General features: G+C 42.1%; 1 protein-coding gene, 1 long non-coding RNA gene and 1 pseudogene across 2 annotated transcripts in view; 1 reads left to right on the top strand and 2 right to left on the bottom strand.

Annotated features, from left to right (window-relative positions):
• PALM2AKAP2 (PALM2 and AKAP2 fusion) overlaps positions 1 to 14,824 on the bottom strand; it is a 646,508-nt gene that overhangs the window by 604,695 nt on the left and 26,989 nt on the right. Inside the window, exons 2-3 of the mRNA XM_067743691.1 lie at positions 11,671 to 11,832; positions 4,572 to 4,625 (exon numbers count right to left, since the gene is read on the bottom strand). The gene's annotated coding sequence lies outside the window, so the exon portion shown is untranslated. The remainder of the gene's footprint in view (positions 1 to 4,571; positions 4,626 to 11,670; positions 11,833 to 14,824) is intronic.
• LOC137226991 (protein transport protein Sec61 subunit gamma pseudogene) lies at positions 5,263 to 5,677 on the bottom strand (annotated as a pseudogene).
• On the top strand, positions 8,185 to 8,769 carry LOC137226992 (uncharacterized). Its single transcript, XR_010944642.1, has 2 exons — positions 8,185 to 8,380; positions 8,529 to 8,769. It is a non-coding gene; the product is annotated as an uncharacterized lncRNA (long non-coding RNA).

Below are 14,824 nucleotides of genomic sequence, written 5' to 3' on the forward strand. Positions count from 1 at the left end.
AAAGCTGGGACTTCCTCCTGAAGGCCACAGGGAGTCATGGAAATCTAAGCAGGTGAGTGATAGGACAGGGAGAGCATTACTGACAACCAGGTTGCTGTGACTGAGGGGACAAAGCAAGGGACTTGGGCACGGAGGGAGGTGACGGACCAGGAAGACACAGAGGAACTAGGGAGGAAGATGCATTAGGCAGGGCTCTCCAGAGAAACACACTACACATACATATGTGTATATATACATATATACACACACACACAGTACATATAAATATATATGCAGCATATAAAATATATTACATAAATATAGATATATATTTAAATATATATAAAAGTACATATAGTTAAAAGCACATATACACACATATATAAGGAGAGTTATTATTAAGGCTCATACAACTGTGGAGGCTGAGAAGCCCCAAGATCTGCAGTTGACAAGATGGGGACCCAGGAGGGCCAATGGTATGGTTCTAATCTGAGTCTGAAGGCCTGAGAACCAGGAAAACCAGTGGTGTAAGTTGTGGTTTGAGTTTGAGCCCAAAAGCAGGAGAAAACAGATGCCCCAGTTTGAAGAGAGTCAGGCAGAGAGAGCAAATTCTCCCTTACTCCACATTTTTGTTCCGTTCAGGCTTTCAGCAGATTAGATAATGCCCACCACTTTGGGGAGGGCAATCTGCTTTATTCAGTCTACTGATTCAAATGTTAATCTCATCCAGAAACATCTTCATTGGGACTTCCCCGGTGGTGCGGTGGTTAAGAAACCACCTGCCAATGCAGGGGACACAGGTTCGAGCCCTGGTCTGGGAAGATCCCACGTGCTGTGGAGCAACTAAGCCCGTGTGCCACAACTACTGAGCCTGCACTCCAGAGCCCATGAGCCACAACTACTGAGCCTGCATGCTGCAACTACTGAAGCCCACGTGCCTAGAGCCCGTGTTCCTCAGCAAGAGAAGCCACTGCAATGAGAAGCCCACACACAGCAACAAAGAGTAGCCCCCACTCGCTGCAACTAGAGAAAGCCTGCGCACAGCAACGAAGACCCAACGCAGCCATAAAATAATTAATTAATTAATTGTTTCTTTATTTATTTTAAAAAAAGAATTACCTGGGGAGCCTGCTAAATGCATATTCCCAGGCCCTGCCCACAGTTCTAATTTCTTAGGTCAGGAGTGGGGCCCAAGAATCTGCATCTTAACAAGTAGACCAGATGATTCTGATTCCAATTTGAAAAACACCATTTTCTAAAATGTAGGATTCTTCATTTTCCTTGTCTACAAACATTAACTGAGGGAGCTATGAATGTGTTACCTACAACATTCTCCATCTCCCAGTCACATTTCCTTATCCTACAAACTCAAATCCATGTCACTGATTCAGACCTCACACATGTTCTGGGACAGAGAGCAGCTTTCTATATGATTTGACATATGTACTGTGACTAAGTAACGTCCCCCTAAGCCTTCAGTGCACCTGACTCTCAAGTGTAATGACTTTGTCTTGTTACTTATATGACAACAATACTTATCACCATCATCATAGCCACGATAACTGACATTTATTAATTCCCCTACTAAGTGCCAGACCCCATGCAAAATAATTCACTAGCATTATCTCATTTACTATTCACAGCAACTCTGTGAAACAGATACTAGTCATTATCCTTACTGTACTGATGAGGAAGCTGAGATTAGGGAGGTTATGCCCAAGGTCACGAACTTGTAAGTGATGGAGTCATTTGAACCCAGACTGATGCAACTGCTAATCCCATGGTCTTTCCACTACGGCTCCTGATTTATTCACCTACCAAAGATTTCCTAGGATAATAATAATAACAACAATAAGAGTGTACATTACTCCTTACATCAAAATTAATTCCAGAAGGAGCAAAGATTTAAAAGTAAAAAGATGAAACTTTAAAAGGATTATAAGAATTTCTGGTGCCACACAAGATGGATGAAGCCCACAATAGCCTACCTCTCTCTAATTACAACTAAAAACAATGTACAAGATATAAAAAGCAACTACCTGAGGACTCTGAAAAGTAAACAGAAGAGACAAGAAGGGAAGTAAACAATTACAGCAGCAACCTGTCCAGGGATGAGCTCCCCAGGTTTGACCTGAAGACAAGCCCCAGTCATGGAACTGTGTGGTGGCAGTGCAGGCAGCTGAAACTCCAATAGGAACTCTGTTTCTCTGACGAGGATAATTGGGGAAAGAGGCCCCTGCACTCCCAGAAGTATGTGAGGAATCCCTGTTTTCTTTTTCTCTTTTTTTCTCTTGCTTCTTTGCCCTGAGGGTGGGTCCCAGTCATGGAGGGGTGCTATAGCAGAAAGGATACAGACAGATAAAACCCTAAGTAAAACCCCATCTTTCTGAGCAGAGGATCATGAGTCCTCTATGGGCTAGATCACAGAGAAGAATCCTGGAGAGGAAAGAGCCAGAAAAAGGAATTTTCTAATTCTGTGTATAAACCTACACAAGGCCCAGACTTGACTCTGAGCTGTGAATGCACAAGACAGATACAAAGCACCATGGAAAAGTCTTTGAGAACTGAAGTATGATTTAAACCACCACTCAAGTCTCAGATTCACCCCTAAGTAGCACAAACATGGGACAGACCCAAAACACCATAGCAACAGTTTGAAAACTATCATTGGAAAAGTCACCCACAGAAGGGGATACAGATTTTGCAGTCTGAACCTAATAAGGTCTGCTGAAACATAAATATCAACATTTGCCGGAGGATTTTAATAGGTCACAGAGTCTCATGACGTAATATTTTAAATGTTCAGAATACAATCCAAAATTACCCAGCATACACAAAAGAAGAAAATTTCAAGGGAAAAGACAAAAGATGCCAACTCCTAGATGATCCAGAGGTTGGAATTATCAGGCAAAGATGTTAAAGTAGTTATCATAACGATGGTCCATAAGATAAAGGAGAATAGTCTTGAAATGAATGAAAAGATAAACATTCTCAGCAGAGAAATAGAAACTATTTTAAAAGGGACATTTTAAAACTGAAAAATATATAATCTGAAATAAAAGATTTACTAGATGGACTCAATAGCAGAATGGACATGATAGAGGTAAGAGTCAGTGAACTTGAAAACAGATGAATAGGAATTATCCAATCTAAATAATAGAGGGACTAAAGACTGAAAAACAATGAATAGAGCCATGGAGATCTGTGGGACAAGATCAAAATGTTTAACATTCATGCCATTGGCGTCCCAGAATAATAGATATTGGTACATAAAAACATTTGAAGAAATAAGGGCCCAAATTTCCCAAATTTGGTGAAAGACATCAATTTACAGATCTAAGAAACTCAGTAAAGCCCAATCAAGATAAAGTCAAAGAAAACCATGCCCAGACACATCATAATAAAACTATTAAGTACCAAGAAAAAAATAGTTTAAAATCTTGAAAGAGTCTAGAGGAAAACAACACATTATTTTTAGAGGAAAGATAATTCAAATGACTACTGATTTCTCATCATAAACCATGGAGTCCAGAAGACAGTTGAACATCTTTAAAAGTGCTGAAAGAAAACAAGTGTCAACCCAGAAGTCTATATCCAGTGAAAATATCTTACAGGAATGAAAGTGGTGAAATAAAGACATTCTCAAATGAAGGAAATCTAAGAGAATTTGTAACCAGTAGACAGATTCTAAAATACATGCTAAAGGAAATTCTTTAGGCAAAAGGAAACTGATACCAGAGAGAAACTTGCAACTTTAAGAATGAAAGAAAAACAACAAAAATGGTAAAAATCTGAGTAAATGGATACTAATTTTCATCTCTTAAGCTCCTTAAAATACGTATGACTGTTTAAAGCAGTAATGACAGAGTTGTCTGATGGGGTTTTCAATGTATGTAGATGTAATCACCACAATACCTATAACATAAAGGGGTACAGGTAAAGGAACCTATATGATTGCAAGATTTCATACAGATTGTGAATGATATCCTGCTATTTTACCACCATATTAGTATTTGTATAGAAAAAATATGAAGATTTTCTTATGACTTTTATGGGTGTGTGAGTTGGGGTATTACATGGGCTGCTCGCTTTCTGCTATACGTTTTAATGTTTTTAAAAGGTCCATGTACTATACAATACAGTAATCAGGAAACAGTACTGGGTTTTTCTATTCTCACTGTGTAACATATTTTTCTTCAGCAGTAACCCAGATCTCTCAGGTTTCCCTGTGGCTGACACTTAAAACACAAACTTTGGAACCCATGTAATTCCAATACTGTTAATTCACAAGGCCTTCAGCTCCCTCCATCTTGTTGCCTCTCCTGGTTCTTGCCTCCCTTCTGGCAGTGGGTGGCCATTACCATCTCCATATCAAGGAACCAACAAACCATAGTTCTCATGCTAGACCTGGCATCTTTTTTCCATTAACTGTCCTCTCCATTACTACTTTTGAGGGGTGGGGAGAGAATCTTTGTTATTTGAATTTTCCTCTCATTTGAATTATGGGAGAAACCGGGAATTCACTCCACTTGTGAGTAGGAAGAACACTTAATGTCAAAGATCTGGATTTAAACCACAGCTCTGTCACTTACCAGCTGTGCGACCTTGGGCAGCTTATTTTATTCTCCAGGCCTCAGTTTCTCCATCTGTAAAAGAGTTTGACAGGGATCAAAAATATAGACTTGCAAATAATAATACATCACCTTCTCCATCCACTAAGGAAAACGGTCTTTGCTTCCTTGGCTCTCCCTCTGCCTCTCCCATCAACCCATCACCCCGACCTCCACCCCCAGTGCGCTAAGGATGGTTCTGTCTTCACCAGACTTTTTTCTAGATCTATAATATGTAGCTAAAGTAATATTTAGATTTGTATTTAAAATGACAGGTTGCTACTAGACTGGAAGGAGAGGAAAAAGAAAAGGAGAAAGAGCAAGAGAGGAAAGTAAAACAGGAAATGGTTGAAAATGTTTATTTTTTTTCCTAAAGACTATGCCAGCTCAGGTTGAGAGATCTGGGGTGGGAATTTGGACTGGGAAAAGAGCAAAGCTGGCCATGAGACAGATGAATGGATGATAGATGATGATAGATGGATAGCTGCATGGATGGATAGATAGGTAGATAGATAGATAGACAGACAGATAGATAGGACAAATAGGAAGGGAAGAGGAAGAGAGAGAAGGAGAAAAGAGAAGATGAAAGAAGAGGAGGGAATTTGCTCTATGTAATGAACATACTCTCTTTTAGGCTTTTTTGAGAAACAGAAGTAAAAGTTGAAATTACTACTTTTTATATATTTTGAAATTATTTTAATTTACAAATAGAAAACATCTTGGAAGAAAAAAAATGAAAGAAAAACACAAAACATATAGGCAAATTTTTACTCCATGAGTGTCTCAAATCCTTACTTGTTCACCAATCCACAAGATGAAAAACACTTTTCTACAAAGGTATTCAGCCACCAACAATGATGTTATTAATAGGAATATGGATCAATTTCACAAAAAAGCCAGTGAATCCCATTATAGCAAATACTATTGCTGTTGCCATGGCAATCTTCTGGAATTCTTTTCTATCAGGTTTGGTGAATCTTTTAACCAGCCGAATTGAGTCCTTCACAAACTGCCAACTTGGCTCAACAAACTGCATTACCTGATCCATGATGCCTGCCCACCATCCGCTCACAAGCCAAAGACACGTAGCACAACAGCCAACAGACAAATGCCCACCAGAACCGGAAGCTGGGTCCGGCGTCAAATTATTTCATAATGCCAAATTAATGTTTCTCAGCTTGCAGTGGTACCTAGAAGATGCTATTAAGTAACCCTGGCTGTATATGGGCCACGTGGAGATAACCCTACAAGCTCTCACGGAGGTGGAGAAGGTCCTGTGAGATCATAGATACAAAATTATAATTGTTTTACTATTAATTTTCCTTTTGCTTTCCACTTACATCTTAGTTCAGATCAGTTACCCAAAGTGGTGAGCACCAAATAGCTTGGATAACAGGGAAACTGTAGAATTGTAAAGTCTTTGCTTGGGTCTTCGGGAAAGGGTACCAGTGGCACCTTATACATCTTTCCAATCAGCCAGCACACTACGCTGGTTTAAATAGCGCACACCACTCTCAGCCTGCATCTCGTCTTAGGGCCAACCTCCTTGTCTCTGCCTTTCTCACTAGGCTGTAAACATCTTAGGCAAGGGATATAGCCTGCTCACCTCTATATTCCCCATCTGGCAGAGAATCTGGAACATGTTAGGCAAAAATGACAAAACTCAGGGTAATATTATGAGGCATTAACAGCTTCTCTCTCTCTCTCTCTCTCTCTCTCTCACACACACACACACACACACACACACACACACACAGAGTTATGTGTACCCCATTGCTCGTCCCCCAGCCTAGACAGCTAAGACATTCCACCTTTACTGCTTCAAGGAAGAGAGAATAAAAATAGTTAACTCATAGCTTTTGACCTTCAAAAGCTGAGCTCCTGGCAGAGATAATAAATTTGGATGAATACTTGCTGGGCTAATCCTTCCTCCCCACCTCCATCCCACCCCCTGACCCAGAGGAAGTAAAATTTACCTGCTCTAGAGGAGAGCATTGGACAGCAGAGCAGACACTTGGATGATGGAGAATGTCCCTGTTTATGCCCCTCACCCCACCCTCCCTCCTTCCCTTGGGTAAGGCCAGGGTGAGGGGATATGTGTGTAGTCAGGGAAATGAGATACACCCCAGGTTGGTTTGGTAGATCCAGGGGTAGAGGAGATCTATGCCTCACACAAGGTGATACCTGAGGAGGTGGGAAAACAGTCTCCTCTCCCCACTCCCACACACAATAGGGTAGGAGAGAGAAGCTTTGAATAAAAAAGACATATGACAAGGCTAGACCAAAAGGCCTGAGACAGTCCTATGAAATTCCCCCAAATCCTCAGAGTAGCTCAGGAGGGCAGTCAAGTGTCTCTCATACTTACAAGGAGGACACAGAAGCTAGATGAAAGAAGGCAAGCCAGCAGTTCTACAGATGCCTCAAGAGCAGGGTTTTTAAAAAATCACATAGCAATAAGTGCTAGTATTTACCAAATACTTCCAAATGTTGCAAGACCAGATGGGCCACACATTTCAACAGCAATCAGAGTAACAAGACCCCCGAAGGCCATATGCATCTACCATCTCCATAACACACACACTGTCACACACTCACACACACACACACACACACACACACACACACACACACACACACAAACCTTCCAATGGCCTGAACTTATATACAACTACAGAAGAAAAGGGAGGAGGGGGAAATTCCCTGAGCTGGCAGAGAAAACCTAGAATTGACAAGTTTCTGCCACCAGGAGGAATGAGGACCCAAGAGAGAATTTACTTGAAGTTTAAAAATAAATCTACCTTTGTTTTGCAGATCTGAATTTTGAGGTCCCAAATTCATACTCACTGCAAGTGTTTGTTGATTGAATGAATAAACGAATTGTGTTGGGGGGCAGAAATTCCACTGCAGTAAGCTCTAGGTAGAGCAGTCTTGGCTACTGTCCAAGAAAGAGGGTAATTACTAAAAAGAGTATCTGCTTTCTAGTCCTTACTTGGTGCTTATTACTGGTGGTTCCTTAAGTAAGTTGCAAAGCTATTTGGGACTCAGTTTTCTTACCTGTAAAATGGGCACAGTGATACTTGCCTGCCCTCTTTGCAATGTTATCATGAGGACAAAATGAGATAATATATGTGAGGTACTTTATATGGCTTGTAATAAGGGCGTGTGGCTCACCCCTGTCTTGTGATCCAAGAAGCAAGAGAAAAGTAAATGAACTCAAGGAACAGAGTTCTGTGGCACACCTCTTTTCAACCAAAATGTTTTTCTATAACTGGCAAGGAACAGGGAGTAAGTTTTCCCTGGAATCGTATCAGCGCTAATTGGAGGCTATCAAGGTTTGCACTCTCAATAATCAGCAGACCACACTTGATCAGGAAGAAACTCTCAGGGCACAAAACAGATTTAATTTCATTGGGAAATAGTCTTGTCTACTACGCAACAACAAATTAAGCTCTGGGTGACTGTTCCCATAAAACACGTCCTGTCCTTAGCACTACTATTGGGGGGGCAGAGACATGGTAAAGAATCAATTAAAACTCTGACACATCCAATGGAGCTCAAAGACCTGTTTCACAGGTTTCCCCAGAGGAACATAATCACGTTGCATTATACTTTGGAAGTTGATCAAGGCAAGATCTGAGACAAGTTCTGGGGTTTACAAGACAGACTTTAGCTTTTCTAAATCATTTTTGAAGTGCTATTTAAAGGATTACGGCATCCAATCCTCCACTAGTCCCACAGCATCATGGCGGAGCGAGAGAGATTAACGTCATACAGGTATCCTCCGGAAAACTGTAAGTTCCCTTTCTTAAAAAGCATTTAAAGAAATGGTGAAAATACTGCAGTGTTTACGTTCATGCCCATTTTGGAGTGAAAGCAACTGTTAAGCAAGTAAAATCAGAGGGATATTGAAACTGAATTTCCTTTCTATTTTTATAATAGGGCTCTACCTCCAAAAGGGACACTCATTGTCCAGAAAATCTGTTTTAAAAGAAGTTGTAGAATTTCCAGAAGAGCCTCACATAAAAATGAAAAAAAAAAAATGAACAAGAGGGTTAATAGTGGAATGTGAATACTATTTGCAGTTACACTGTTTGAACTATGTTTCTATGATGACATGTAGGGATATTCACAATAAAAACAACATGGTTTGGGGGCTAATTCAGACATCCGTGTAAACCAACTTCGGTCTCAGTGCCTGAATAACGTCTGTGCCTCAACCTGAATAAATAGAAGAGATTTTGAGGTTCAGGCAGTATGTTTTCAGAAGTGTTGACTAAAAATGAGCTTCAGCAGAAATAAAAAAATTGAACAAGACCAAAGCAAGCCTAGCATCAGCAGCAATCCGGTGGAGAGAAAGGTTATGGCCTGTTGATGCCATAGGCGTGCCAGGAAGCGGTCTGGGGGCCTCAGCTAACCCTCACGATGTTCAAGGCTAGTTCGAAAGCAAAGAACTAGAGAGAAAAGATAACATGAGGGTGGAGTGTAAATGTCATGTTTTCAAGACATTTTGCCAGGAGAGAGAGAGAGAAAAAAAAAAAAAAGGAAACCCAGAAAGTAAGGACCAGACCAGGCCTGCCCAACGACACATTCAGCTATGATACCAGGCAGGACATTTGCAGAGGAAGTGCTCTCATGGAGCGGGAATCCATTCAGTTAGGAGAGTACAAACGTTTGACAATTCTGTTCATGAAGTCAACCTGTAACATCTTTTCTTTTTAAGTATGAGGAGGTGAGAAGGAGGTTGGGGACCCCCTTTTTAACCAAATGTACTACTCACTGTAATTTTTCATCAGATCTTTTGTTCTTTTCCCATTGAAGTTGCTGTCTCAATCCTTAAGCTCCCCTCTATTGCTTGGAAAAAATTCTTTTTTTGCAGAATAATATGTACTTGTGTGCATTCATGCTTCCTTGATCTTTCTAGAACAGAGGTCTCTCAGAGCTACTGAATGTGCTGGGACCTTGAGTCTCAGAGTCCTGCCAAGGTCTTGGGGCTGCAGGGATAGGGGCTGCCCTGTGTTCTGGTCTGTGCCCTGCTCTGCACTCTGCCCTTCCCCCCACCAAGGCATACTGGGCTTCCACCAGTGAGTTCATATGAATAAAACAGTTCCCGTTGCTTAAAACAAACCCCCAAAAATGGAATATCACTAAAATATTCAATCTTTTCATTTGACAAAGAGGAGAATTGAACTTCTCGGAAAATTATAATGAGTTAGTTAAAGGCAAACCAGCAATAGAAGCCAGGTCTATGGATAACTAGTTCTACCACACTGGTCTTCCTTTCCCTTTGTCCAAAGAAGTTGGGAGGGTCTTCTTCACGTCACCCACCCCCTATCTCCACTTAGCCCATCACTCATATTCACAGCCTTACCACATACACCACATCTTCCTCAAGGATAAAACTGCATATTACCCCTCTATAGTCAATCCAATTCTACAAACACTTTTTGAGTACCTTCTCTGTGCAGCCCTGTACCGGGTATTGGAGATTCACAAATAAATAAGACCTAATCCCTGCTGTCAGATACATATACAGCCTGTCATAACTAAAGGTATCTTATAACTGTACTACAGTAGAAATCTTCTCGAATATATTGTATTATAGAAACATGAGAGAAAAGGGAAGAAAACAGTCTGGCAATTCTTCTACATTAAACATAGAAATACTATATGACCCAGCAATTCCACTCCTAGCTATATATCCAAAAGAATTGAAAACAGGTACTCAAGCAAATATACATACGTGCATGCACTAGTCATAATAACCAAAAAATGGAAACAATCCAAATGTCTACCATCAGATGCATGTGCTATATCTATACAATAGAATATTATTCAAACATAGAAAGGCATGAATTTCTAATACTGTACTGTCACCATGCAAAGGAACCTCAAAAATATTGTATTATATAAAAGAAACTAGACACACAGGTCATATATTATACATGATTCCATTCAATATTCCACACAATGATTCTGTACATATGAAATGTCCAGAACAGATAAGTCCAGGGACACAGAAAGTAGGTTGGTGGTTGCCAGGGGCTGGGGGAAGGGCAATAGGGAGTGACTACTTAATGTGTACATGGCTTCCTTTGGGGGTGATGAAAATATTCTGAAACTGGATCATAGCGGTGGTTGCACAACATTGTAAGTGTACTAAATGCCACTAACTTGTTTAGATTGAAATGGCTAATTTTTTGTTATGTGAATAAGGGAAGGGTTCTAAAAAGGCTATGAAAGGGCCAGGAAGCAAGCTTATAGGCTCAACGGAGGATCAGCTCACACAAGCCTGGGATGTCTTCGGACTTTATCCTGGGAGAAGTGGGATAGCTAGTGAGGATTTTTAAGCAGGAGGATGACTTACTCAGATCTGTGTTTTAAACTGGATGTTGTCAATGGTGGGCTGACAACACTAGGGAGGGTCTAGACCGTGGGAACGAGATATATGGAGTCTGCTGGCCCAGTGAGAGAGCATAAAGAACGTACCAGGATATAAAATACCTGTCTGACATGTTTCTGTTAAGTAATCATAAGCATCTTCCACTAAATTTGAACTCAGAAATAGTCACTGGGATGAAAAATATTAGCCACAATTCTTTTAAAATCCATTTCTGAAACAGTTCAAGCCTGTATTTTTGCACATCCTACCAGCTTTGGCACCCAACAGAGTTTTCAAAGTAAAATTAACCTGCTTCCTTTCTCTGATGATTACTCATGAAGACTTGTCTTTGAGAAAATACTTCACCGAGGAAGATTTGGTGTTGATGACAGTAAACTGCAGTCCAAAAATACGCTCAGAAAAGTAACTATGATCCAAAATTAATACATGTATTTCCTCAGTCTCAATGTTGGCCACTTTAGCATGTCAAGAAATACTGCACGCTGTAACTTTTTTAAAGTTGCCAATGGTATTACTCTGCACAGAGAATAAAAATCTGAATGGAACCAGAACAAAAATCTGACCTGCTCCATACTCTTCTAACTACCAAATTCAATGTACCCTAACCAAACTGTACAGAATCTATCAAACCAAACTTTGATCAAGTTGGGAATTCAAAAGATCTCTGTCTTGTCCGTGTACCTGCCAGTCAGCTTCCCCTTGTTTTTCATTCTGAGGGAAACTCCAAGACTGAGAGGTTTCCCAGACTCAGGACTTTCAGCAATAAAACCATTCAGGCACTTGGTTTTCACCTCCACAGAAACCTCTTCCAAAATTCCCTCTGGGATGCAGGATCAGTTTCACCTGGAAAGTAGACAAAAAACAGTAGCAGTGAAGAGGAGAGAGGAAAAGTTGGACATCGTTTGGCATCCGTATGTGGAAAGAAATACATTCCAAGAGCAAGAATGTGTTTCACGTGAATCCTCAGACTCACAAGTTCACACCCATATGCCATGACAGGGATGTGGCTTTCAGGCTGGCGGCAAGGGAATGTTTTTTCACCTTCCAAATCATTCACTCAACAAAGGCCTACAGAGGTCCTACCACTGACTAGGCTTGGGACCAAGTGTTGGGATCCAGAAATGAAGATGTGCTACACTGGTCCCTGGAGGTGCTCACGGGCTAGTGGTCAAGTAGAGGAGATGTACTGGGTGACAACCAAGTCTAACACAGCAATAATTAATAATTAGGGCTTCCAGCTTCCAAGAGCCAGATATGTATACACATTATCTGTCATTCCCACAACTGCACCTCAAGGTAGGTATTATTATCCCCATTTTAAACATAAACAATAAAATAAAAACTGAAGCTCAAAGAGGCAGAACTTGCCCCAAACCACCCAGCTAGCAGTGGCAGAGGCAGGCAGATTTGGGGTGAGGCCCTTTTGATTCCAAAAACACCTACTCTACTCTTCACCAGTCCCTTTCACTGTGATGAGGGTTAAGATCAAGGTCATTCAGAACTTACTCCAGCTTGTCTTAGCCTTTCATCAGAGAGCAGCTGTATCTATATTGTGGATTGATAGCAAAATTGCCAGATTTTAAACAGTCATGCTCATGACAAGGGCAGGGTGGGGGAAAGATAGATATTTATGTTTAACTAGCAGACAAATAGAAACCGCTATTAGAGGCTAGATCAAGATGGCATAGAGAGAAGAAAACAGGCTTCATGACACTGGATTTGCCTCTGATTTTCTTGGATAAGACATCAAAGGCACAAGCAGCAAAAGAAAACATAGACAAATTGGACTGCATCAAAATGAAAAAATTTTGTGCAATAAAGGACTATTAACACAGTGAAAAGGCAACCAACAGAATGGGAGAAAATATTTGCAAATTACATATCTGATAAGGCATTAATATACAGAATATATAAAGAACTACTAAAACTTGGGGACAAAAAAAAAAAACCTGATTCAAAAATGGACAAAGTACTAGAATAGATATTTCTCCAAAGAAGATATACAAACGGCCAATAAGCACATGAAAAGATGCTCAACATCACTAATAATTAGGAAAATGAAAATTAAAACCACAGGGGACTTCCCTGGTGGCGCAATGGCTAAGAATCCGCCTGCCAAGGCAGGGAACACAGGTTCAAGCCCTGGTCCGGGAAGATCCCACATGCTGCAGAACAACTAAGCCTGTGCGTCACAACTACTGAGCCTGGCTCTAGAGCCCACAAGCCACAATTAATGAGCCCATGTGCCACAACTACAGCAGCCCGCGCGCCCAGAGCCGGGGCTCCGCAATAAAGAGAAGCCACTGTGATGAGAAGCCCACGCACCGCCATGAAGAATAGCCCCCATTCAGCAACAAAGACCAAACGCAGCCAAAAATAAATAAATAATTAATTTAAAAAAAAAAAAGAAAATCAAAACCACAATGGGATACCACTTCACATCCATTAGGATGGCTACCATAAAAAAAAATAAAAGAGGGGGCGGAGTCAAGATGGCATACTAGGAGGACGTGGAATTCGCGTCTCCTCACAACTGGGGCACCTACTGGGCACCAAGGGGGGACCACAGACACCTAAGGGGATGGAAGGAACCCCCAGGGACCGGTAGGACGTGGGACTTGGGGGGAGTGATGGGGGAGGAGAAGTGGAGGCGGGACGGGACTGGCACCGGCCTCCACTTCCACAGGGGCAGCTGGGAGAGGGAAGAGATCCCACATCCGAAGGGGGAATTTGGGGGACCACTGGGAGGGCAGAGGATCCAAAGGGAGCGTGGCCAGGTTTCCCCTGCCCACTCGGGCCCCCAGGAGCCTGCTCAGATCCTGGGCCTAATCCTCTGCCCACTGAGACCCCCTCCAGCCGCGTGGGTCCTGAGGGAGTGGGAGGGAGGGAGGGAAGGGGGAGCAAAAGTAAAGGCCGGACCTCTGGACTGGCACCCCTGAGGGGCAGCTGGGGGAGGGAAGGAATTCCTACCCCCAATGGGACCCACCCACAGTTAGGGGTCCAGCAGGGACAGGGGAGACCCTGGGGGAGATGGTGGGGGAGGGGCACAAAGGAACAGAAGGGAACGGGGCCAGCGCTTTCCCTGTCCACTTAGGCACCAGGGAGTCTGTTGGGCCCCCGGGCCTAATCCTCTACCCTCAGAACCTCCCTCCTGCTGTGCAGAGCCCAAGCCCCGCCCCTACACCCCCACCCAGGGCCCCACCTCTACACTCGGAGACACCCTCTGAGACCCCCTCCAACCGTGCTTGGCCTAAACCCCACTCAGGGCCCTACCTCCAAACGCCGGCACTCCACACTCCAGAGGCCCTCCATTCCACGTGCTGCCTCACCCCTTCCCGGAGTAGGTCCTCAGCACAGGCCCCGCCCCATGCTTGAACATGCCTGGCCTAGGCCCGCCCCACACTAAAATGTCACTCCCCCTACCCCCTTAGGTCCCGCCCCACCCAAAACCCCACCCCTGCCTGAGTTCCACCCCCCACCTAAACTCCGCCCCAAGAGCCAAGGCTTTTTTTTTCTTTTCTTTTTTCCTCTCTTAGATTGGGGTTCTGTTTTACCTTGTTGACTCATTGTTGTTGATTCTTTTTTATTTTTATTTTTCCTAATAAATCTTCTATTTTTCTAATTTTATTTTATTCTTTATACTTGGTTAGTGATCTCTCCTTCTGGCTTGTTCCCCAACCCCCCCCCTTTTTTTTCCTGCTGTGGTTTTATTTTCCCTTGTTGCAATTGTTTCAGTTATAGCTTTATTTTTCCTAATATATTTTTTATCTTTCTAATTTTATTTTGTTTTATATTCTTTGATATTGTACTGCTCTTTTTACTTTCTTTCTTTCTT

The sequence above is a fragment of the Pseudorca crassidens genome, chromosome 7 (genome assembly GCF_039906515.1).
Source record: "Pseudorca crassidens isolate mPseCra1 chromosome 7, mPseCra1.hap1, whole genome shotgun sequence".
NCBI classification, from domain to species: domain Eukaryota; kingdom Metazoa; phylum Chordata; class Mammalia; order Artiodactyla; family Delphinidae; genus Pseudorca; species Pseudorca crassidens.